Source organism: Agelaius phoeniceus, chromosome 3 (assembly GCF_051311805.1).
Source record: "Agelaius phoeniceus isolate bAgePho1 chromosome 3, bAgePho1.hap1, whole genome shotgun sequence".
Classification (NCBI taxonomy): Eukaryota; Metazoa; Chordata; class Aves; order Passeriformes; family Icteridae; genus Agelaius; species Agelaius phoeniceus.
Window position 1 is genome coordinate 52,135,016 of NC_135267.1, and position 25,043 is coordinate 52,160,058.

General features: G+C 38.2%; 1 long non-coding RNA gene across 1 annotated transcript in view; it reads right to left on the bottom strand.

Moving 5' to 3' along the window:
- Nucleotides 1-25,043, bottom strand: part of LOC129118785 (uncharacterized) — a 129,645-nt gene that overhangs the window by 46,046 nt on the left and 58,556 nt on the right. The window contains exon 3 of the long non-coding RNA XR_013181346.1: nt 19,628-19,717. This is a non-coding gene — a long non-coding RNA (uncharacterized LOC129118785). The remainder of the gene's footprint in view (nt 1-19,627; nt 19,718-25,043) is intronic.

Genomic DNA, 25,043 nt, shown 5'->3' on the forward strand with positions numbered 1-25,043 from the left:
CAAATTTTTTTACTGCCTAATTGGGTGTTTTTGGGAGGTCCTGAGCTCTCTTTCCTTCTAGAACTATGAGAACATAAAAATGTCAGTGAGACCTCTCACTGTTTTTGACATCCCTATTAACCATGGTAACAGATCACCGAAGACACGCACCAGACTCTCTCTCTTCAGTCTGGGAAGAACATATAGCAGCATATTATAGCCTTTCGTCCATTCCTGAGTTTAAGTCATTCTACCATCATATGCCAAGAAAAAACCTAAAGGTTGTGCTTACTGAAGATTTTACCCAGAACCAAGAGTTTCCAGGAAAACATTGTGTTCAATCTCCCACACTTGATGCAGAAATCTGGTGAGACGATGTAGGTACTTCACATGATTCGGTTCTCCAGGTTGCCAGTACTGTGTGACTGTGGTATCTAAGGACAATGAAACTAGAAACTTAGAAGATTTGGTTCTAGAAATCACTGATAAAAAATGAAAAGCAGAATTGCAGAATCATAAGGCATCAGAAGTGAGGTCTGGAGATCATCTGGTTTAACATCACACACAAAGTAGGGCCAGCTTCAAAGCTATAGAAGGTTGCTCAAAACCATCTCTGGTCAAGTTTTCAACATCTGCAAAGGTGGAGGAGACTCCACAGTTTCTGTGGGGAACCTGTCACCATGTTCCAACAATCTCTTCATACCCTCAGGAACTTACTTTTAATTTCAGTGGAGAGTTTTGGAGATTTCTGAAAATAAGAAGGAAATTTCTAACAGAAGAAACCTATGGAAATCTCTTGCTCAGAAAGATACTGGGAATGAATGAATGAATGAATGAATGAATGAATGAATGAATGAATGGCAAAACTTCGTCTATTTGCAACTGGATGGGGATTTAATTCTTGGATTCCACTTGTCTAAACATTAGTCTGAACATGCCACTTAATCCTCATTTTCCTCCATACCACGAGGTATGAAAAAAACTAAAAATAATTTTAAAATTAATTCATAGTAGACCTCCAAAATTTCATTACATAGGAAGTAAAAATCATTCCTCTGTACTAGGTGAGCCTGGAACCTGGTCCAACAATAACCTGCTTTGATACGACAACTCCATGAGTTTAAGTTTCTTCAGAGATTTACATCTGCCTGCCATCATTACAGCTCAGAGTTAGTCCAGTGATAGGAGTAGAAAGGCAGAAATAAACTACTTTTAAAACTTCAAAAGAGCAGGCATTGTGGGTATAGGTTGCAAAGATTTACACACTCAAAAATCAGTAATTCAAGTATGATAAGTATAGTGGCTAATTTATAATTTCTTTTATAAGGAAGCAAAGAATGTGGAACAAAACAGAAAAAAAATATGGACATCTGTTATTAGTAGTGCAATGTAGCTAGAAAGTGAAGCTAAACTTACATTTAAAAGAAAAAACAATAAAATGGAATGCTTCACCAAATTAGCAGTTGGGTGTCCATTTCTTGAAAGCAGTTTGACTAAAACAGAGATTAATTCAGAAAGTTCTGAGGACTGTATTAGGGTAAAAATATGATTAGAAGATCACAATGGTCATTTGTGCTCATTTCCAAATGTGGAAAACACAGAATTGCAATCAGAATAAAACAGTCTTGTTAAACTGGGAAATAGTCTCTCTGGGCATATGCAAGAATCCTTTTCATTTGACTATTTAAAACAGAACTGAATTATCTAGATGTACTAAAGACATATCCTGTCTTTGTCATGTTTTGGTGGGTGGAGTGAGTCCTTTTCAGTTCTAATATTAATAAGGTACAAAGCTATTGGGGGGGTAAAAAGCTTCCAGTAATGGAGACAGGGAGGGAGGAGGAAGGCTGGACGTTCCTTATCTCTAAAAGCTGTGTCCCAGATAAAGCTTGAACATAATATGATGCGTCTGATCTCCACAGGCAAAATATTTCTATTGCTTACACAGACTTGTCAAAAAACAGCACCAACAGAATAAAGCAATTGGAGACAGGAGGAAAACAAAACTGAAATTTTGTTTCCATTCCAGAGTTCTTAGTGTTGCAACCATGATCTATGGCTCCTAACAATATTCCGGGCAGTAGCTGTTAAATACTGCTGCATAAATCCATTTATACCCTTGGCAGATCAGTACTCCCAAGAGGCTCCTGTTCTGTGTTTCTTCTGTCAGGACGGGACAGAGTTTTAAGAACATTATTTCCAGGGCATTTAAAATCACAAATCTGAAAGTGAAATAAATATTAGTTTTGCAACCAAACCTTGTTCTCTGCAGCAGAGAGATACCTTCCAGTTCTAACGTTTTTCTTCCAACCAGAAACTGACTGTAGGCAACTGATCCAGATCTAAGATGCAGTGATGGAGTATAAGCCTCTATGACCTGCAGAGTATTTTCCTTTCCACTTCTTTAAACCCCAAATCATTTAATACTCATTGCTGCTTCCAAAGGAACAGATTCCCAGCAAAGTGGTGTGTGGCCAGCTGTCCACCAAATGAGACAAGAAAATCATCACTTTCTGTGTCGACTGGGGTCACACAGTGGTTTCTCAGAAGAATCATGATGTCCATCAACTGACTTCCCACTTGGATGGAACATAACTATTTATTCAGATCACTTTTTAAGCGCTACCCACTTAGGAACAATGTTTGAGCATCGGCACCTGCAGTCAGTCAGATATTCTATCTCACTCCACCCCCTCGAAAGCCCCCACTTTCCAGTGGAACTCTGCCCAAGGGCAGATGGATGCTGCATAGTCCTGGGGCCATGACAACAGCTGCACTGCCAGATCACAGATTATTGCACTGGTGACTCTCAGCAGGACACCTGAAGTGCTACTATTACTCAACACCTATTCTCTTATTTTTCTACACTGAATTTTTACAATTACATCTCATGAATACTAACATCTGCTTGGTAATTAAAAATAAAAATTAAAATTAAAAAAAAAAAACAACAACAAACCAGCAGAACAAAATTATATTAAATTGTCTAAATAACCACAGAAAGGAGTTATGTCCTAGAAGTTTTACTTGTCTCTATTCAGTAAAATTGAGTTATTGAATTGTGAATGTTGTGATATATAAAATTTGCTGCTGAACTCTCTGACAGATCTACTTAATGCCCACAGAAATACAAGTAAAGTTCACAATAGTATGCTGATCTGTGGGCCAATGTCATGCTGAAAGGACAGGAACCATTCTAAGATGACCCCAAACAAATTTCTTTCTACAGCAGGAAAAGCAAGAAGAAGCAGGGAGGAGACATAGCATCCAGATATGGGCAAAGTTGGTTTGGTTTTATTTTCAAAGGAATTTTTATTTTGCCTTTTCCCTGAAATATAAACTTTAAAGTATTTCAAGAATTTCTTGATTATATTTAAATATGACGGGATGAGCCAGATGCCTGAAGTAAAATGCTGAGTATTTAAATCTGGTTTATATCCCCTGCTCTGAATCATTACTTTGTAATGGCTCTTGCAAGATACAGTAAAAGGAAAAAATAACTGACAATGGTAGGTAAGACATTCAGAAACTTTCAAGGGCTAAGCATCAGAGTCTTCAAACCATAAAAAAGCATATTTTTAAGCACAATCAGTTTTCTTAGCCTATAAAATGATATAAGGTTGTTGCATAGGAATTAAATACAACTTACAAGCAAAATAAGACAAATGCAATTTAATGAACACCATTGTCTTCTAACATGAGGCTATTTTTTTCACTATGAAGAGAAGAAAATAAATGAGTTTATACACAGCAGTGGTCTTGTGCCTGTCATTTTAAGGCAAAAAACATTATACAGTTTGTAGGGAAAGCAAATTTAGGAGTTTTCAGGCACCTGAGATCTGAAGAAGAGCACATGCACACCAAATATTTTCTGTTTCTTCCAACTCCATCTCTTGTGGTGGGTATTACTACCCCCTTTGAGCATTGTGATTCAGACATTAAGTTTACTTTTAAATGATATAAAATAGAAAGTATGTTTTTGTCAACACAGAAAGTTAATCTGTACTGGGGTAAGACATGTAAAATGTGTGTAATAGCTACCACATTCAAAATTAGACATATATTTCCTCTAGCAGCACCTACCTAGGAAGCTTATTTAAAACAATTAATCAAAAGTAGTTATTTAAGAATAAATTTCCATGTGTATAAATTCTACAGCATAATCTTAATGCTGACAGAAATTTTCCTAGCACTTTAGTGCAATGAAATACAATCAGAAATTGATCATACACAGCACAAAACTTCAATTTTGAACAAGCAAATTAAATTTAAAAAATGTCCTTAATTCAGGCCTTTTCTCTTTGGTGAAACTCACTATCTTCCTACTTGGAACACTCTCCAACTGAAACTTGGCAGGTTAGTTTAATCCGTTAATGTTTACATTTTCTTAGTTCAAATATTTTGACATTTCAGTGATGAAGATGTGATATCTGCTATTTTAGAATAGAGTTATAATTTTCTTGACACAGGTTCCCTGGATATACTGAGTTTGATGTTGTTTGTGGCAACTCTGTCGTCCTGCAAGAGGCTGATTAATACAAATGCCTACATATTTATCTCTGATTGATACCCAAGACAATATTTTACTAGAGATTGGAACACCTATTTTTTGCAATATTGCCCCTGTTTCATTAAAGACAAAGATATTTTTCAGTAAAATGCAGCCTGCACCATTTCTGATGAAAAAGTTTTCCTGAATTCTTGGTAGCATCTGGGATTTGCCTATTAATGCTTCAATCAAGCTGTCCATTAGAAAGCAGCTACTGCTGCAAAGTCCTGTCAAACAGGGTGATTTATCCTTGGACTACTGTTGCCAAGCTTTTGGACATATTTATTTCTGGAAGGAAGATAAGAAAACATGTGCAGAGCTGCATTTATTCACTCTTTTCTAAGAGCACTTTGTAAAACAAAAGGGAGAAGCAGGTCATGCATATATAGGCAATCAGGCAAGGGAAAACTCTGGAAAGCTCCACTAGCCCTGGAAAGAAGTAAATTAAAATCAATAAATACTAATATGATGACAGACAAAAACACAGCACCATGTATGAAAATCCACTTTCAACCTCAACCACATGTTAAATGAAAACCAGTTTCAATTTAACCCACATCTGCATCACAGAACCTTTTGGAAAGTATTTAGTAAAATAGTGTTTGTTTACCCTCCCTTTTGCTTTTCCACCTCTTCCCTCTTTTTTGCCCACATTTACTGCATTCTCTGAGAAGGTGTTAAATAATGTCTTCTGTCCTACAACTGAGATGGCAAGTCCAACATCAGAATGCACCCAGAAGAAGGAAATCAATTTTCTTGACCTAGAATGGCATAACTAATTTTTATTATAGTGTCAGAAACCAGATTGTTAATAAAATGAGAGGAACCATGGTTTCTAGTTTTGTTCCTTAAATCAAAATTAACCATATGGCAGAGCCCTTCTAAAAAGCCAGGAGGTTTCTCACTCCCTCACCTGACCTTGACGTTTTTCATGGAGATGAACGATTGTTGCAGCAACTTCCAGGATATTGTGAGTGATGTTTCTCTCAAGAAATATTGCAGTGCATGGGGTCATACTGCATGGAATCTCTTGGTAAAATATGTGTTTTTACTATCAGAAGTATTTATTGTTGTAAAACAATAGTGGAAGCTGTTATATCGTTAACATGGAGTGTGCCAAGTCTCCAGCTTGAACATTTCTCTAATAAACACTAAGGAACAGAAATGAATTGTTGTGTGCCTGTACAATTTCCAGTCCTTCCTTATTACCTCAAGGCATCTGTGGCTTTGTAAGCAGGCACAGCCACCCTCCTAGCATCACTTCCTGGTGTGGACTCAGTCTCCATTCCAGCTACTGACTTGGACATTGGATCCTGAAAAACTCAGTATGTCAGCCATAAAACATAACAGGAATATATGCTTTTTAAGGAAAAAAATTACCTTCAGCTGGGACCTTAGCTTTTTAATTTTTATGCCTTTTTCACAACTGCTGCCTTATTATTGTTAAACCCCTGCATTACCCTGCATTCAGTTCTGTGTGAGCTCGACAGCATTGTGTGACTCCTAATGGAAATTTGGTATGAGATAACCAAGAGTATTCAAACAATGTTTTTACTATTTGCTTATGAATATTGTGAGTTATGTACCTCAAACTTCAAGTGCTGAGATGCAGACCATAAAAAGTGGAATTATGATTTCTAGGTCAAAAGCTCAGTCCAAGAAGTTAATCATGAAGCAAAGGAACTAGATACTGACTGGTACCTGTGATAAGCACAAATGCTAGTCTAAACAAATGTCCAAATTCCAGGCTGCATGGTATTCTTCTGTATCTCCATCCAAAAAGGGGTTTAATTTTACTCTGGATTGCAATGAGGATCAACAATTGCAATGTACTATTGCAAGTTTGATAGGACATAACTACACCAAAAATAGGTGCTTTTGACATCACAACTTAGAGTATTATCTTTTTTATCTTGGTATAACTTTTCATGTCTTTGGGGGGAAAAAAGCAAATTCTCACTATATGCTTTATTGAAATTAACTCAGGACTCCTTGACATCAAAAAATTTTGCTTCTGAATTGAACATGGACCTTGGACCACTTAGAGAAAGGGAAATCTTTGATTTAAATCTAAGCAAAATACTAAAGCTCTTAAGCCAATATTATCCTATTAAAAAAAAATTGGAGCACTTTTTGAGGGTGCCCATGCCCAGAGGATCTAATGAACCCAATCACCACTTTATCTGTCTCTTGAGCTGTGTTGTTCTGCACAGCCTGCTCCCACACAGCAAAATTCACCTAACAGAAAACACCACAAAAACATGGGACAGATACAACTTCGCAATAAATCTGATAGCTAATCAATAAGAGGAACAGGAAAAGCTTAGAGATTGTGTCCTGTGAAAAAGGAGAAAACAGCAGCACTTTAGAGTCAGGTCACTTAAAATGAGAAGAAAGCAGCAAACTTTTATTTAGTAGCAAAAGTAGCAAACTGCTACTTTTATTCTTGAAAGGAAGGAATAAGAGTCAAATGATAGATGGGAGTTACAAATCTTCTCAAAGGCATACTGAAGTTTTAATTAATTTTTAAGGGATCTGGGAGTTCAGCATCTACTGTAGTTTGTGCATGAATCACATTACATGTCTGATCTTCAGTAGAATCAGATATGAAAAACTACAAAGTTTGTTTTACTTTATTGACTTTCTGGGACAAGCTGTTAGTAGCATGTTTCATTTTGAAAGACTTAGCAGCTTGAAATTCTTAAACAAACTAATAAAATTATTTGCTTTTGATGAGAGGGGTGCCAATAGCATAATAGGAACAAATAGTTACCTGCTGTCTCAGACTAAATTCTTGAGACTTCAACCCCTTTATACTGTTTAGATATGACAAAATCCTCACAATCTTTGACTTAAATTAAGTTTATTTCCATTCGCTTGTGGTCAAAAATAAATTTAGCATAGGAATAATGAGATTACAGTTGCAATTTTATATGTTTCAGGAAATTTGAGGAGACAAATCTGAGACCAACTGTTAAAATTCTTCAATATAATTTTTTTTATTTAAGCATAGGGATCAAAAATACAACTGAAAATATTTCGTGTAGAACAAACACATACAGTATAAAACACATTATGTTTTTCACAGGACCTTTTCTGTAGTGTTAATATTTGTGTATGTGCTTACATGCAAAATATTTTCACATATCTAAAAATATACAGAGCTGAACACAATTTTATTACATGAAAATAACCATTAATAGCAGCTCTCCTTGCTGGCCTTAGTAGAGATATAGCACATGTAGTTCATTTCAACAAATAGGATGGATATTTATTGCATTAAAAATGTTTTATAAAGTCCCAATTCCAGATATGAGGGCTCTTGCTATTTTTCCACTGGCCTTTTGAGGCAGCAGCTATGTTTTTGCTTTGATTTAAATATTTATTCTTTCTCAAATTCAAGACAAATACCTTTTTTGGTCACTGCTCTTAGTTATGTTTGATGGCATTGAGGGTGTCTACTGAACAAGCACATGCTGCTCTTAAAACAATGGTTTGTCCTAGAAACCATCTGAGTCATCAACAATCTCTGCAAACATTTCTTCACTTTAAGACATAATTTAACCATTACCACACCACAAGAAGAAACAAGAACTTGCCTTCATGTAATATAAATATAATATGAAAGCTAATCATGAAGGCTACTGCATTTTTGATTCCATGAAGGTTCAAACCTCAGCAACAGAATTCTGAAAGACAGAAACCAGCCCTAATGCAGAAAAATGTGCCCTTGGGAGTCCCTTGCAGGAAGAGATGAAAACGAGCTGTTGTGTCAGTCCTGTGCTGTGCTGTTGTTAAGCTGAAGCAGAGAACCCCACCAGGCACACCTGAGCGGCCCTGCTGGCTCTGAGCAACCACGGACTGATGCAATCAGTTGATCTGCTCCTATAGAAGTCTTTCCATGTAGGAATGTAGATTTTTTTACCCTTAGAAAGTCAAGCTAGCAGAGCCTGTCAAGTAAACAAATCTGCCTGCAGCCTCCCGGTGCCAGCGCTGCATTAAACATCAGACATAACAACATTCTTTCCCTAGACAGCAAAATTCCCAAAGCCTCACCAGCACTGGGCAGAGCTGGCCTGGTTCTCTGCACCACCGTCACAGAGCTGGAACTGTGAGGAGCAAGGAGCCAAGCGAGGAGGCAGGTGGCCACCCAGGTGAGCAGTGACCTCAAAAGCTCCCATCCCTCCAGCCATGCCCTGGGTCCCATCCCAGGAAAATGGACCGAGCAGAAAGACTCCTACTGGTTTTAATGGGCTGCAGTGCTGATTTGAGCTGCAGTAATTTGATTTTGTGGAGTGAAGCCTTCAATCCTTTAATCTTTCCATTTTCTTTGCATCTAGCAACAATAATGTTTTAGGCTGTAAACTCCAGGACACAATCTGTATATTCCTCCCTTTCTGGGCACCACTGAGCTCCCTGCCTGTATTTAGCACATAATACATTGTTTTAAAGTACTTAACAATGATTAGTAGGATAATAATTTCTAAGAATAGGCATACTGTCCACACTGTACTCTGCCAAAAGTATTTCAGTGTTAGAAAAATTGCTCCTCTCATCTGTCAGCACTTGCCACAGTTGCAAAAAAAAAAAAAAGTATAATAGAAATTTTCAAGTTTTCAATTTTTTTCTAGAATAATATCTGTAAGGAAGGATGTGCTAGCCAAATTCCAATTTGTCTAGAATACGTGTCACCTTTATGGAGTGGGAGACTGAGCCATATAGTGCTGACTCAGCGCCCTCATCCCTTGCCCTGGACACCCCCTTGCAGAAGACCCCAGCATCCCTCCCCCTGCTCCCTTCTGCTCTCCCTTGCTCTCCAGCAGTGATCACGCCACCTCACCTCCCCTTTCACAAATGTGACCAAGCTAATGAGCATTCTGTTGGCTTGAAAAGTCAGCACTGCTTCAGCAGCACTCAGAGACCCCACTCAAATCCCTGCTGCTCGGTCAGAGGCACACCAGAATTTATTCAGCTGCTTTTGGGAAAGAGAGATGTCTCCAACCCTCCAGCTGACCTTCTTTGCTCATCTTTGCCCCAGGTTATTGTTTTAAATTCAGGAATGACAAGCTGGACAGTCAGACCCTATTTCTTCATTGCTTTGTGTTTTCTTTGTATTTTGAGCACTGCACAAAATGCTGGAGGGACCTGCTGTGTTGACACACTTGGTGTATTTTCTGTACTTTTCTTGTCCTGCTCTTTGAAATAAGCCTCTTGGCATTACTCATGAAGTAAAAACTTGCATTCTTCAAAAAAAATAAGCATCTATTTAATGAACTATTTTTCTTGTTTGCCCCTCTTGCTCAAACCAGAGTTACCGTAATTTCTAAGCAAAGGTTATTTTTCTGGCCAAAAACCATGTCATGCAGAGATACACATACCAACTAACCAGTCTCTTTCAGAAATAATACAGCCATGTTAGGGCAGTGCTGCCAGCCCTGTTCTTTGCTAAGTTGTTCAGAGTTTCACACCTTTAGTGTTTGATTGCTTTCATTCAATCTGACAGTTAATAACAGTTGATAGATCAAATCTCAGTGTTGCTATTGTGAAATTTTATAAGATGCGTCAGATAATGGTCAGATAATGATTTAACAGATAGTAAATTGGTGGGTTAGTTTTACTTTTTTTTTCCCCTAGAATTAACTTTTATTCACACTTGACTGCAAACTTGCCCATGTATCTATACCCTATTTTCAGTGTCTGCCACCTTAGGCACTCTAAAATTCACAAAAATCATTTAATATGTACAATCCAGCATGGCAAGATTAGTTGAGACCAGTGGAGCAAAATAGTTTAGAACTGCAACTCACATTTTTCCAGCTAAGAAAACAAAGCTATGCATACTTGCTCCAAGAGAACAGAGGTTTTTAAAGGTTAATATGATGGTTTTGGATCAACCTCACCTGTATTTTTAATATCTCTGACCGCGCTTTAACATTCTCTCAATGTTACTGTTCACTGAGGTCAACAGGAAATATCTCTGGACCTTCTCAGATTTTTGTTTCCCCCTCATTTTTCCTTCTAAATACCTTTTCCTGCTTGATTCCTCAGGTTTTAGCTTTTCTATTTTTCAGATTCTGTGCTTCTTTAGTGCTGAGTTCTGAGCTTCATATTAAAGGATAGTAAGCTCTCTTCACAGAGTAGGTAGACAAAACAATTCCTTCTCTAGCTGGGGACCAAGGACAAGCAATCCAAATCTCAGGCCCAAGAGTATAAACAGTTTATGACTGAAGAGTGAAAAACAAGAAGGATGGAACTTCATGGGCTAAAGCTAGAATTGGACAATTAACTCCAATATGCTAATGGACCAGAACTTTAAAAAGTGTGAGACCCCATGACTGGTCATCCATTTTCTGTGACCATTTTGGGCTCATCTTGGGTGTAGCCCTGGCTGGGCTCTTGTGCTGCCCGAGGTGTATCCATTGAGGCCTCCTAATAAATACCTACTTTATTCTTAAGCTGTGTCCAGTCTCTGTTCTAGGTCAGCCTTCACAAGGCATCATGCTCACCTTGTCAAACACTAATTGTGCCTTCAACTGCTTTTCCCTCAAATTGGGAATAAAGGTGGCAAAACAGGGTCCAAGCCATCTGTGCTCACAGCCTCAGTTTTTTCCCCATTGGGTTTTGTTTGAGCAGCAGCTATGGCACTTCCCTTGGCTGCACCCCGAGCTTGAACAGGACTTTGTGATCAGGGTGACACAGGCATAACTTAGAGCTACGGCCAAAAGAGCACACACACACATCTACCAGATTTTACCACGTTCATATGAAATTTAAAATTTCATATTGCCAGAGAATTAATATTCTTCACAGACATATCTTTTACTTGGGTACGTTTTTTGCCAAATTCTAATTTTTCCAGGGGTTATTTATGGTAACCCAGTAGTCCTTTTGGGCAGCATCTTACCATCTTGTCCTGTTTTGTCCCCACAGAGCTTAATTACAAAATAGGCCCTAATTAAGTTAAACTTTTTTCACGTACCAGATAACCTCTTTCAATGTTACATGATGGGACCCCAGACCACTACAGATTATTCTGCAGTGTGATTCCATGCTTATCTTTAAAATGTAAAAACATCCAGGCATTAGAAAAAATCACTATTAGAAATAAGCAATCTTTTGTCAGAAAGCTTTTTAGTTACGTGCAAATTTAACTCTCAGACAACTTAATTATTCTCCAGAGTTTCAGCTAGCTGCATTTTGTTTTACTTTAGGAGGAGAAGGGTGCTTGTTTTCAACAAGTCAGTGTACAGCTGTTATGTTTACAAAGAAAGCCTCAAAAATGTAGCCTACAGCCTGTCTGAATTTGTAGGGAACAAGAAATGACAAGCCCAAGTGTGAAAGAGTTTTATTTCTGCTTATACTAGACCTGATGGCAGCAAGGACACTTAAAATGTCAACAGTTCCATTGGTCACCAGAGCATAGAAGAAATGCAAAAACAGCTCATACAGAAATAGGTACTTACTGCATTTGAATGATTATCTCTTTTAGCAGATCTTCAGTCACAGACTAATTAAGTGGCTGCCAAGTAGTACTGCAAAAGGGATACAATATTTTTTTTCTGAACAAGGATTCAAGACTAAAATAATTGACTAATAAGTTTTTGTTTTATACCTAATCTTTCTCCAGTTAGGCAAAGTTTTGAGAAATGAGCACAGGATTGCAGTTTGAAGTGAGTTTGCTTCAGCACACTTTAAAAAAAAAATTGACATTTCTCTGACATCAGTTTTATTTTATTTTAAGAAAATTTGCCTGATCATGCCTAAGTCATTTCTGTATGAACACTTTTCCCCATGCTATTTTTCACCATTACATCATATATTGGGTTGATTAGGACCACTGAAATTTTATTATTAGTTTCTGCACATAAAGGCTTGCCAAAATAAGTGCATGTAAAAGCTTTTTTAAATTACCTACATTATTGTACCTTAAGCACAATTTGGTACTACTGGAAGCTTTTAAAATCAAAACATTTGATGATGTACAACTGAGCTGCATTCAATATGCAATTCAACTATATGTATGGTACTTTGTATTCTTCTTGCTCCACAGAGTTTCTGATTACTTGAGTGTATAAGAAAGAAATGGAAATTAAGCATCTCTCTGCTGTGCTAAATAATGACAGTTCTGCTGAAACATGGGAAACCTGTATGACAATGTTAACAGGAGGAGACCTCTCCAGCAGCCATTAAACACCACAGGAAAAATGCAGCATTGCACCCCTGGAAGTTGCCAAACACTGCAGAACTATTCAGGTAATGCATCTGGAAGGGAAACAGCATATCTTTAAGTTAAGCCTACACAGAACTGCAAAAGCTTTGTGCCAGCATGAGCCTTGGAACAAGGAATGTAATTGTGTTTTAGTTATGATCAGTCACATGTGGCATACACAGAAATTAAACTAATGTAGGTGTGAAGTTTGGCCAGTCCAATTCACCACTCCATGAAACAACAAGGGCTAAATAGGTGCCCCTATCAATAAAGAGAGAAACATTCCTCCCCAGCAGATTACAGAGTGTCTTTAGACGGCTGCTGCTCATTTGTTGTGCCCAATTATGAGCAAATGTGTTACCCCACAGACTGCTTCTCTGGAAAAAGGTGGGGAAGTCTGCTGGACATTTTTAATATATTGTTATTAAAGTTAACTTTGCAGACCTAGCTTTTTATATGTTAATGGCTGGATGCCAGATAAGTGATTACTGTAAATGTGTCAGTTAAATAGTCCAGTGACAGGTCCATATGTGCTCTATAAAGAAACTAGTTAAGCTGACCCTGATCAAAACCAGAATGATTGACTCAAAGCTTCAGGAGCTCAGAAATACAAAGACCGGTTGGAGATCTGAAACAGGTCTGATCGTATTTCTATACCTGCTGTGGTTCCACTCTCCCCCTCTGGACCACATGTACATATACATCCTCCAAACTTATACAACATCTGTCCCCAGATGCAAAAGCTTATATTTGTTTTGCAGACCACCAGGGCATTTGGAGATGCTGCTGTCACTGCAGTTGCCACTGGTACAGCAATGGCTAGAGACCCTTCTGCAAGCTCAGTGAAAACCCAGGAATCTCCACAGAGGCGATGCTGCTGTCACCAGCTGCTCCAGGGAGATGCCCAAAGGGCCTGCCCTGGAGTCACATTGCTTCCTCAAAGAGCAGCACAGCAGGGGAGGAGGGAACCCTCAAAGCAATGTGCCATAAACACAATAAAAACATCAGTCAGACAACCAACATCCCTGCAAAATTCTCAAATAGCAAAATCTGGTGGCAAGTAGTCCAGACAGAGAGTGTGTGTATCTTAAGTCAGTTGTGCTTTCTCCAACAGAAATGAGAAATTCTGCAAAGATGGCCTTGCTATATATGCTGATTTTCAGTTTGGGATTCAGTCTTTGAAGTGTTGTAGGAAATAATATTAACTGAAAATAGTTGGGTATTGTTTCTAGACTTAATTTGTTTACCTCATATCATCAGCTTCAAGAGCTTCAATATGTTACTAGTTTTCAGCCACAGAGCATGGCCTTTTTAAGCAGTCAGATGATGAAAGAGCCTGTGCATGTTGCTTTTGTTGAACAGCAGAACTGACTTTGATATACTTGATGCCATTTGTACTGCAGCATTTATTTTCACAATTTTCAGACTTTCACTTTAAGGTTAAAGTGATCACCTCCTGAAAACTGATGATTTTTGTTTCATCTTGGCATAGAAATGAACAAACACAGACTGAATCTACAATATTTAGCATTACTGTGCATCCAAAAAATGCCACAATGGCCACAAAACACTACTACAAGACATAGACTTTTGACTAAGCAATTCAAGTTAAGTTTCCACAGACACTGAGGTTCCACCCTGACCAGTCATCATCAACTGGTGAGAGACACTTTCACTGTGGGCATCTTAGCAGGAAGCTTCCATCAATCTTTTAGAGGCCATTTCTATCAGCTTGACAAGCTCTTTTAAGAACCAGTTTTCAACTTTCTTACTCTTTTATGGAGAGTAGGCAGTAAATGCAGAGTGCAGAAGGAACAGAAGTCAGGAAAGAGTCATGATGGAATTGTTATTAGTGCATCTTTAAGGGTTTAAATGTTCCAGTGCAAGAGTGTAAAGGGTGAGTTAGAAGCTGATCTTAATGCTGGTCTCAGTTGCTACTACAGACATATGCAAAACATCTGTCCACTGGAGTAGTTACCTAATCAAAAAAGTGAAGAACTAATTAAAATTCTATTTATCCCCAACTGGTAAGAAAATTTAAGTGAGAAACCTTCTCCTCTGTCATAGTAAGACCAACTGGAACAGTGTCTTAAATAAGCACACAGCAGGTAGGTGTGGTTTTTGCTGGCCTGTAGCCTCCTTGAATTAAAATTTTCTGAACCATTATGCATCCTAAATTAGCTGAAGCAATCAATTAAAAAGTGTCATTGTGATTCACTTCATTAGTAAAATAACACTATGCAGTAGGAGTTACAAAGCACATTCTGCCAGTGTGCTCTGAGTGCACAGAGCCTAAATAGGTAAGTCATTTCTCCCTTGTACCTTTTCACAGTGAGTAAAGTATTGCTCTTTAAAAAAAAAAAAAATAAATTATTAGAGTAGATACACACTTGACTTTTGTATTTTATTGGCATATGTTCAAGAGCCATGTCTTTCATGGCTGTGAAGTTAGCAGCTCCTACAACTATAGACTTGTGGCTTTGCTTATTAAGATTTCGTGGAACTGCAAAGTTTTTCCAGCAATGTCTGTCTTTGTGTTCATTGATTATGGTTTCCTTTGAGGTACCTCCACATTTTTATGTCCATTCCTTTAGTGTCTAGTCTTTCTTTCCATGTATTTACTTAGCTGTGGTCTCTGACATTTTTTCCTTATTCTGAAAACTGACTTCTCACCCTCACTAAGCAGCATTTTTATGTGTTCTATAGCAAATTCAGGTGATGTTTAGGTTCCAGAATGTATAAATTGTGGAGTTCTTTCTTTTGCTTTCTGAATTCTAGCAAAGACCAGTCTAGCAAAGACCAATTCTAGCAAAAAACAGTCCTCTGTTTCTGACACTGTTGAAAAACAACAGCAGCAAAGAGCTGTGTTACTCTTTCCATATTTACTTCCTGAACTGTTTGGGGGTTTGCATAGTGCCACAGTAGTACTGAAGGGCCTCAAGAAAAAGGTGGTTCTTGAATTAAAGAGCACATAAGTGATTGTGTCAGAAGTCTATTAAGGAATGTCAAAACATGTAACAGAAGCTGTAAAATGACATTACCATGAAAATTAATGTAAAGGCAGTGGCTGAAACCTCGATTCTGTTAGAAGTGTATCATCCCTGGCTACAATGAAGGCTGCAGTTCCCTTTTAAGGAGAACAGCATCGCTGAAGCAATGTGCTTGTAAAAATGCTAACGTGGTCCTTAAAATTATTCTAAACAGATACTTTTAGATAAGATATGGAAGCATTAAAGCTGTTGTGCATAACAGTGGTGAGGCTTTATCTAGAGTACTGATACAGTTCTGTTTACAAGAAAAGTACTAAATTATTTTAGCTTGTTTAGGTGAGCAGAGACAAACTTTAGAGGGACTATGCGTGCTGCCTGAAATGTACATTCTTATGAGGACAGACATAAAGGAGAAGATAACTATTCAACCAGACAGCAGTAGATTGTGGGTGAATGTGAAAACAGGACAAGCTGCAGGCCAGCAGAGATTCCCCAGCCAGCACAGCGGGCAGATTCTGCACCCACGTTGGCAGGACCTAACCCAGAGCACTGCTAGGATGAAGCTGAGTAAGTTTCTGAGGGTCATTGAAAACATAATGCTGCACCAGCAGATGGAATTGCAACCCTAATTTAGAGAATGGGACAATAGGATGCCTTCCAAAATCTTTTCTTTGTTCCATATGTAAATTTTGCTCTCAGGAGCTCCAAATACAATGTCTCCGCACATCCCTTCTAGTTTTGCCTCAGCTTGTGCACAAGTCCTCCAGTGCATGAGGGGTGGTGAAACAAAGCACAAAAGCATTTGAGGAAAAAAACTTCCACTGATAAGCAACAAAGAATAGTATCAACAATTCCTAAATGAAGGAGTGAAATAAAAGTCAGTTTTTCCTAATTCTGTAAGCCACTGGGAAACAACGGTACTCAGCATATCACATAACTTTTCAGTATTTTGAAGATTTAACAGTTCCTAAATAAATAGATTATTTCTGTGGTTTAAAGTTCAGTCCAGGTCTGCTGACATGAAAGACAGTGTTTTCATGGATGTCAGCAACACAGGAAGAGGATGGTTTTCTAAGTGAATTATGTACCTAATGAATCAAGTGGTTTGTCCATATCATTCATAACAATTTTAAGCCAGATGCAATGTTTCATGCAAAAATATGATTTTTTCTCCTGTGATAAATCCTTCACATCTAAACCCTGAACTTTTTCATGAAAAGCTTTGTAGTTTTGCTTTTAATCTTCAGGATTTCCATGGAGAAAAAAGATCTTGAATTCTTTCTTTGGTTTTCCCTGTAATTTTCCTTTTGTCACTGAATATACTGCAAAAAATTTACTCAGGATCCTTCCTCACAAAACCAAAGTGCCCCTCAACCCCATTTTCCTCTGATATCTATTTACATGAAATAAGTTATGTTATACAGAGTGCATTAGAGTTCTGCAAAAGAACATGTACTTTTCCTGTCCCCAGTTTTTGTACAAATGGAATGTCACTGTCATCATTCTTTAAGTGAACTTATAGAGCTCCACTGATTTTTGTGAGATACAGAAATCTCCTCATATAACATTAATAACTTCAAAGTAAGTTTGAAGTTCGGCAAAAGCAATTTTTGTGCTACACTGGCCCAACACACGGACTGGTTTGCAGACTTTGAACATATGTGCTGATGCCCCAGGCTTCCTCAGAAGACCCCAGGATGCTTATGCAGTTTTACTGCAGAAAACATTTTCTAGGATTTCTTAAGACCTAAAAAAAGGTTTTTTTGCGTCAGGTCCACCTACACACATTCTCTTGATTTTGACCTGTTGTGTCAGGTCCACCTACAATCCTTCTCTTGATTTTGAAATGCTCACTATGAATGGTGATACTATGAAGGACACTCCCTGAGACTTTCAACCACCTAAACACTCATTACCCCAAGAAAAAGCATATCAATGATCAATGAGTAGTAAGAGAGACAGTCATTAGCATGGACATACATATATTTTATTAAATTGCTAAGTCAGGCCTTCAGTTACTTCTACCTGGACCACTGCATGCTTATAATGAGGAAATTTAACACCTATATGAAGGCCTAGATATTAAAAACTTGGTACAGTGAAGTTTCCTAGAAATTAAGAAACTGTGCTTGGAATTTTTGTTCATCTCTGCTAGTTACTAAGGGTTCTGGGGGCCAGTATCCATCAGGAAAAGGCCTTTGCAGAAGCAGGAGCAGAACAGCTGGGACACTGCTGCCATAGCTGTACCACTCTGAAATGGTTTCCTTTCTCATCCCAAAAGAAAAAGATCCTCCAGAAGAGAGCATGATCAAAGACACTAACCAAGAACTACAGCGGATATTTCTGGCCTGCTTGCCTCTTTCCAGAGATCACTGGCTCCTATTAGAATATTTAATTCAAGCAGCACCAATATTTCAACCTTCTACTCATCTAATGATTAATAAAGTTATACTAAGCACCCTGGGGGCAGTATTTGCTTATTCAAAAATGGTAAACCTTTACAATATCTGTAATAACCTAAAGGCTGCAAGTGGGGCAGTAAATTTCTCTATACACATTCAAAGGAGTAAAGACTATGTTCATGCAACAGTAATAAATAAGGGCCAAGGGGGAAAGATTATCTGAAAACCATAAGAAATATCTTTTAGAAGCTAGTAATAATTGAAATTGTTCTTAAATTCTTTTGAAGATATAGTGTTTTTCAAACCAGTGTTTTCAGAAGTTTCCATTACTGCTGGATTAATGGCCTTTTTTACCTGGAATGATCTGTATTTTGTACTTGGGAATTTTACAAAACTGACAGCACTTCCCATATGAATGGACAGAAGGACAGAACACTGTTTTTGTGATGATCATGGTCATCTCAGCTAAGGACATCACTGACTTAACTCTCTAAACTACAAGTTTAGTATATGGAAGCCCTACAGCACAGGAGCTATGCTACCATAAAGCAATATTTCCCCAGCAAGGTGTGAACAGCCTGATCAAGACATGGAAAACATAGGAGACCTCACACCTGAGGCAGTAAGGTTTTTCCCAGGAAACAATAAGGTTTGTTCTAATTTCCTCTTTCAGTATCTTTAAACTTCTTCCTTCCTAAGGAAGGAGACTGTCCATACCACTTATCCTCTGAGTTAGTGGAATTCGAGGAGTCCTGATCTCCATGCAACATTAAGCTTCCTTCAGAAGTTGTTAGCTGCTCAAAGGCACTTTTCTGCATCTCTTTCACCTCTAAAATATGTTGCAGCTTAAACAGCCCCATATTCCCTATCTTTCCTGGACTTTCTTCAGCTTCCTCACACTAACCTTCACCATGTCCACCTTCAGATTTCAATGTCTCCAGGGTGTGGGCTCCTCACACACCCAAGATTTTAACAAGCTTGTACTCTCTTCCCTGATGTTTCTTTACAGCTGTTCCTACTTTAAACTTACATAGCATTCCTTGATCTCCATCTGGATATTAAAACAACTCTACAGAATTATCTTCAACAGAGTTGTATACCTCATGAAAAGTAAAAGAGCAGACAGAAGTGATGCCTTACAAGCCCAGAAAATATTATTATATCACCTGCATAACCCACATGTTACCAGCCTTACTCACTAACTCACAAAATTACCACTAATTATGAGTTAAGCAAGAGTTGAGCTTCTAGAAGGCTTTTTTTTGTGGCTGCCTTTTGTAGCTGCACTTTCCCTCTCCCACAGAAACTTTCATTCTAATCAGCACAGAGCCACAAATAAAATCGATTCATACCAAGTCCCATGAAGAACAGTACATCAAAGTGCTTTTTAACAAACATAATAGTGAAATTCCATTTCTATGAGGAAAGGAAAAAAACCCCATTGTTTTCTTGTCTGCGATAATTCCAGACTTACCACTTTGACTTTGGTTAGACTTACCTCCCGCTGTATTCTGAAGAGACAATTCATGCCAGCAATGAATCCCAGTATTCATAGGCACAGCAGGGTCCTTCAGGTTGAAAGACATTTCTGTAGATGTAAAACACACAACACTAACAAGGAAAACTCTGTGTATATAGCCAGCTACCAGCAGAGAGATTTAGATGCAAAACAATTTCTATTAACCTCAGTAAGCTCCTATAAGTTAAAAATTACCTACTTTCTCTCCTAAATATAGATTAAATTAGCATTTTTAGCAAAAGGCAGACTACTTTCTGAATTTTTTAAAAACAACAGCAATTTTCCAAGGAAGAAGTCATCCTGACTCATATTGATTTCATCTGAGTAGACTGCTCTGTTCTGAAATTTCCCCTTCTTTTTCTTTTTCAGGAAAGCAAGGAGTTTGGTTCTAGGTGGATGGGACTAAGCTCTCAACAGTGCATACATGTACTGGGGATGGGCACCTTCCAGAAAGCAGCTTTAAAAAATTACCCCTCCTAACAGCATACTGGTGTATAACACTGAGTGCTGGGTTCCTGACTGCAGTCTTGTTATTTAAAACACCTACAAGCAACAGTGAAGATGAATGACCATAAGCTTATGGGTTAACTAGAAAGTTATAATATCATTAATTAGAACAACGGAAATTTAAACTGTTGTGACTGCCATAATCTGTGATTGCAGTAGAGAAAGCCTTATGTCTCACTGTCAAATCACAGCCTAACAGCTACATAAATAAGATAAAAATTATGACAGAAACTATTTATAAAGAATTTCCCTACAGAACATAGTTCAGAAATATAATAAGCTACCATAAATATTATTAGAAGGTTTAAGTACATGTACATCTTTTAAAACTGAAGAATACACCTTAGAAATCCTTCCCACTCTTTAAGTTTAACTTGATGAGTTACAGGATTGTTTGCCCATAACTGAAAGAATGTAATTGACATTAAAAAGATAAAGATGTGAACTGATTGTGAATAACAGCTTTACCAAAAATCAAAATTTAAGTGAGGAAAATAAGTTGCAGGGGTTCAGCAAAGGAAAGTAAGATAAACCTGTCTTGAAAAGCCTTTAAGAAGGAATAAGAGAAAAAATCTGTTACCTCTCTTCATTTTTTCTCATTATCCTATAAATCCAGCAGTGGAACTCCACTTACAAGAATCATCCAGAACAACAGCCATCACCCCTCCAAAGGGTTGGTGGCATGTGAGAAGCGATGCTTACATTAATGAGTTTTAACAAAGTGTTGGAATTATAAATGGTTCCTTGAAATAGTCTGTTTATTGCTATTCCTCTATGCTCTACAGTATCTGGTCAAGCATGGTCCTTCTACTGATTGACCCCTGAGAAGACACAATGGAACCCACTAGGAACCCACTAGATTCATATATATCTTACTGGTGATTTAAAAACAAGACGATAAAAATGACAAGAAATTAAGGATGAAAACCAAAGTAGAGAAGGAAGTTTTCTATTTTAGGCTCAGCTCAACCCCCAGGAAAAAAAAATGGCCACAGGAACTTCACATTTCCATTTCCTATAAGTCTTGCACAGTAGCACTTAGTTTAAAGCATGTGACTCTGTACAGCACAGTTCAAACAGCACAAAACACTGAAACTGAGAGCTAGCTTGCCATTCAGAAGACACATACCAAAACCTCATAGTTAATTTCTTGACATTCTTTTCCTTGTCTGCAAGAAGTATTGTGTTTATATGTTGCATTTTTATTAAAGTGGGTTTGCAAACCCACAGAGAATAGAAGAAGTAGCAAGGAGTGCAGTTTCAGTAACAAACCAGACACATCCAGGATACAGGGTTAATCTAGAGACAATCTGTAAACGAAATTGTATTCATATTAATTCAGGAAAAGGTAATGAAGGATTGTACTGTTTCAAATGAAAATTAGTGATCTCTCAAGTAGAAAAATATTCTGCAAATCCTATGTCATACATTTTTAGGACATCTGGAGATTCTTTGTTCTTTGCAATTCCCACTTCTCTCTTAAAGACATTATTAAAGTGTCAAATAAAAATTTCTGGCAAGCCCTAAGTATTTCATAACAGATTGTATTATCATAAATGATAATATCTTGCTGGGGTGTGAGAAGATGAAAAACAATATATGGAAAAACATTCAAATCAGAAAAATCAATACAAAGTGAAATAAAAATAGGAAAATTACTCTCTTTGCTCATTTGTAAATCCAGACAAGTTCACATTGCTCAGAGGAAATGGCAGGAGCCTCCTTGTGCGGAACAAAGCACCAAAGAATTCCCTCAGAGGAAGGAACAATCATGAACTGAAACGAAGATAAACAGATGCCCAAGAGAAAAAAAGTCCAGACCTCAGTTTTTGTTAACTTTTATGGCAACACCCAAAACATGAGCATTCATTACTTGGAATAAAAAAAAATAAAATTAAAATTAAAAAATAAAAATGAAGCTGCCAATCAGTTTCCCAGATTTCGTAAGGTTTTCAAATAGTTGATATGTTTCCGCTGCTATGTTTCACTCACTGGTCCTTTAAATCATTTCGACACCAGCATGACTCTATTGAAACCAGCAGGGTTGCAACATAACAGAGCAGAGAATTAGGTCCACTAGTGTGATTTCTGGTTGCTAGACTGAAGGAAAAACAACTTTGAGCTTCACATAAGTTCTTTTAATCACTACATGGGTTGAACTAATCCAAGAGACATTAGGCAATTACCGTACTTGGAGGACATCAAGTGAACTGGACTTCATTTTTTTTCCAGCCTGGGACACTACTGAACTAGCACAACAAATAGTCTGGGCATCGTAAATCTCTGAAGACTCTTGTAATGCTACAGATGTTACTAGCAAATTAATTAGCAGAATTAGCAGAATTTATTAGCAGAATGAGAAGTCAGGATGAACCAGTGGAAGTTCAGGAAGAAGTTCAGGGTGAACTCATCTTGCATCCCTTTCACCAGCAAATTTCAACCATTCTGTGAGGCCAGTAACTTGTGTGTGATTAAAGCATTTGCTGTGTTTCAGTTTGAGCATATTTTCCCAAATGATAAACAGATCTGAAGGCTTTGAAATAAATTCACTATTTCCCCAGTGGTTAACTTCATGTTTTAAATAATTATTTTATTTTAAAAGATTATAAAAATAAAGGCTTTCCAAGTGCATCAGTATGCAGAGCAAAGATATATCTGGAAAACATGTCACATCACAGATGACTGTTGCATCTGCCATTAATAGGAAGTCAAGCCAGTAACATCTAGAAAACTTAACAAATGGCTTTTACTCTTAGCAAACACTGTTCTGATGGAGGTGGGGCTCAAGACATCTTCTCAGAACAGGACCAGGAGGCTTCCAGAACTGCAACAGCAAAAAATCCCTATTCTACTACATTCTCTGAAGAAGCATCTCACTTCCAGGCAAGGTAGCTCTCTGCAACTGCTTGGGCTTCATGTCACTAAACAGTAACTTGCAGTTCCCAGAATTAAGTCATTTGCTACAGTTGCTAACAGCCATTTGCAGGAATAGCCTGGGAGATCCCTAGCTTTTAAATTTTTATGTAGAGGTCGTATCTTTATGTTGCTTGACTCCTAAAAATGGGAATTGACTCTTCTATTTAACTCGCTATCTATCTAAAGACACTAAGTCAGTCCCAATGACAATAGACTTTTGTGCTTTTTCCTTTTTCCAGGCACTCTGTCTTCAGATATCAGAAAGTGTGCTTGAAGATACTGAAATTATTCAACTAGCACTGCATATGCATTTCCAGTGCCCTGTAAGTCATTTGAAGAGGCTGGGGTATCTCTTTTTCTCTACAATAGACACTGTAAAGTGTTTACCTGTTTGACAAAACTGTTTACAGTTCATAAACTCCATTGTAGGGAAGCTGGACTGTTAACGAAGACTATGTGATACAAAGACAGGAGATGACCACTCTCCACAATTGATCTGAACACTCACAGAACAAAGACAGGTTTCTCTTCTTCAGTTTGTACTTAATTATTGTGTAAAGCAATATCACAATATCCTTTGCATTACCACAAAACTCACTGGAGACTCACTGTTTCTACAAGCAGATCTGAGAATTTGTGGCTATGGGGATGGTGACAAGTGGCTGAATGAGACTCAAATCTCTAAACTACATAGCAACCCCCACTCCCCAAATTCTGGTAATAGTCATAATGCCACTATGCCCAGTTTTGACTAAACACTCTCTGTGAGGCTATATAAAAGATAGTCTAAGGTTTTGCCAGGATTAAAGCAAACATTTGGAAAAAGGTTTTAAGTAACCAACTCACATGGCCTTTTGTATGGACCACATTAATTTCAAGTCCCACAAAAGAAGTTCAGCCTCAAATTTGCCGTGTCTACCTTGTTGAATGATGTGCCCAGGCTAGGGACAGTGCCCAGGCAGAAAGGGACCTGGGGGTTCTGGTGACAGCTGGCTGAACATGAGCCAGCAGTGTGCTCTGGGGGACAAGAAGGCCAATGGCTCCTGGCCTGTATCAGGAACAGTGTGGCCAGCAGGAGCAGGGAGGTCATCCTTCCCCTGTACTTGGCACTGGTGAGGCCACACCTTGAGTGCTGTGTCCAGTTCTGGGCCCCTCAGTTTGGGAAGGACGTTGAGATGCTGGAGCACGTCCAGAGGAGACAATGAGGCTGGTGAGGGGTTTGGAACGCAAACCCTGTGAGGAATGACTGACACCCCCTCTGAGGGGGTGTTTTGCCTGGAGAAAAGGACACTCAGGGGTGACCTTATCACTCTCTACAACTCCCTGAAAGGTGGCTGTGGTCAGCGGGGGTTGGTCTCTTTCTCCAAGCAGCAACTGACAGAACTAGAGGAAACAGTCTTGAGCTGTGCCAAAAGAAATATAGGCTGGATATTAGGAAAAAGTTTTTTACAGAAAGGGTGATAAAGTAGTGGAATGGTCTGCCTGAGAAGGTGGTGGAGTCACTATCCCTGGATGTGTTTAAAAAAAGATTGAATATGACAGTGCCACAGTCTAGTTGAAGTGTGAGGGCATAGGTAGGACTCAATGAGCTTGAAGGTCTCTCTCTCAACCAAATGATACTGTGATTCTGTGTGATTCTGTGTGATTCTGTGTGATTCTGTGATTCTGGGTTTAGGAAGGTCTAGAGAAAAAAATTGCCCCCAAAAACCAGCTTAGATAATACTGGTATTTCACAAGTCATTACAATGCAAGTGAATGTGGCCACATTGGTACTTCTGACCAAGAAGTGTGAGAAGACAGATCTCCTACTGAAACAGATTTAAAAGCTGGGTCCTGGCTTGTTACTTTCTGAGAAAAATCCCACACAGACAGCCACTGTGGGCTCCTCCTGTGAGTCAAGGATGGACTCAGAAGTGGCTGCCCAGACAGGGCACCTTTATATTTGATAGATCTGGAAATAGAGAAGGCCTTT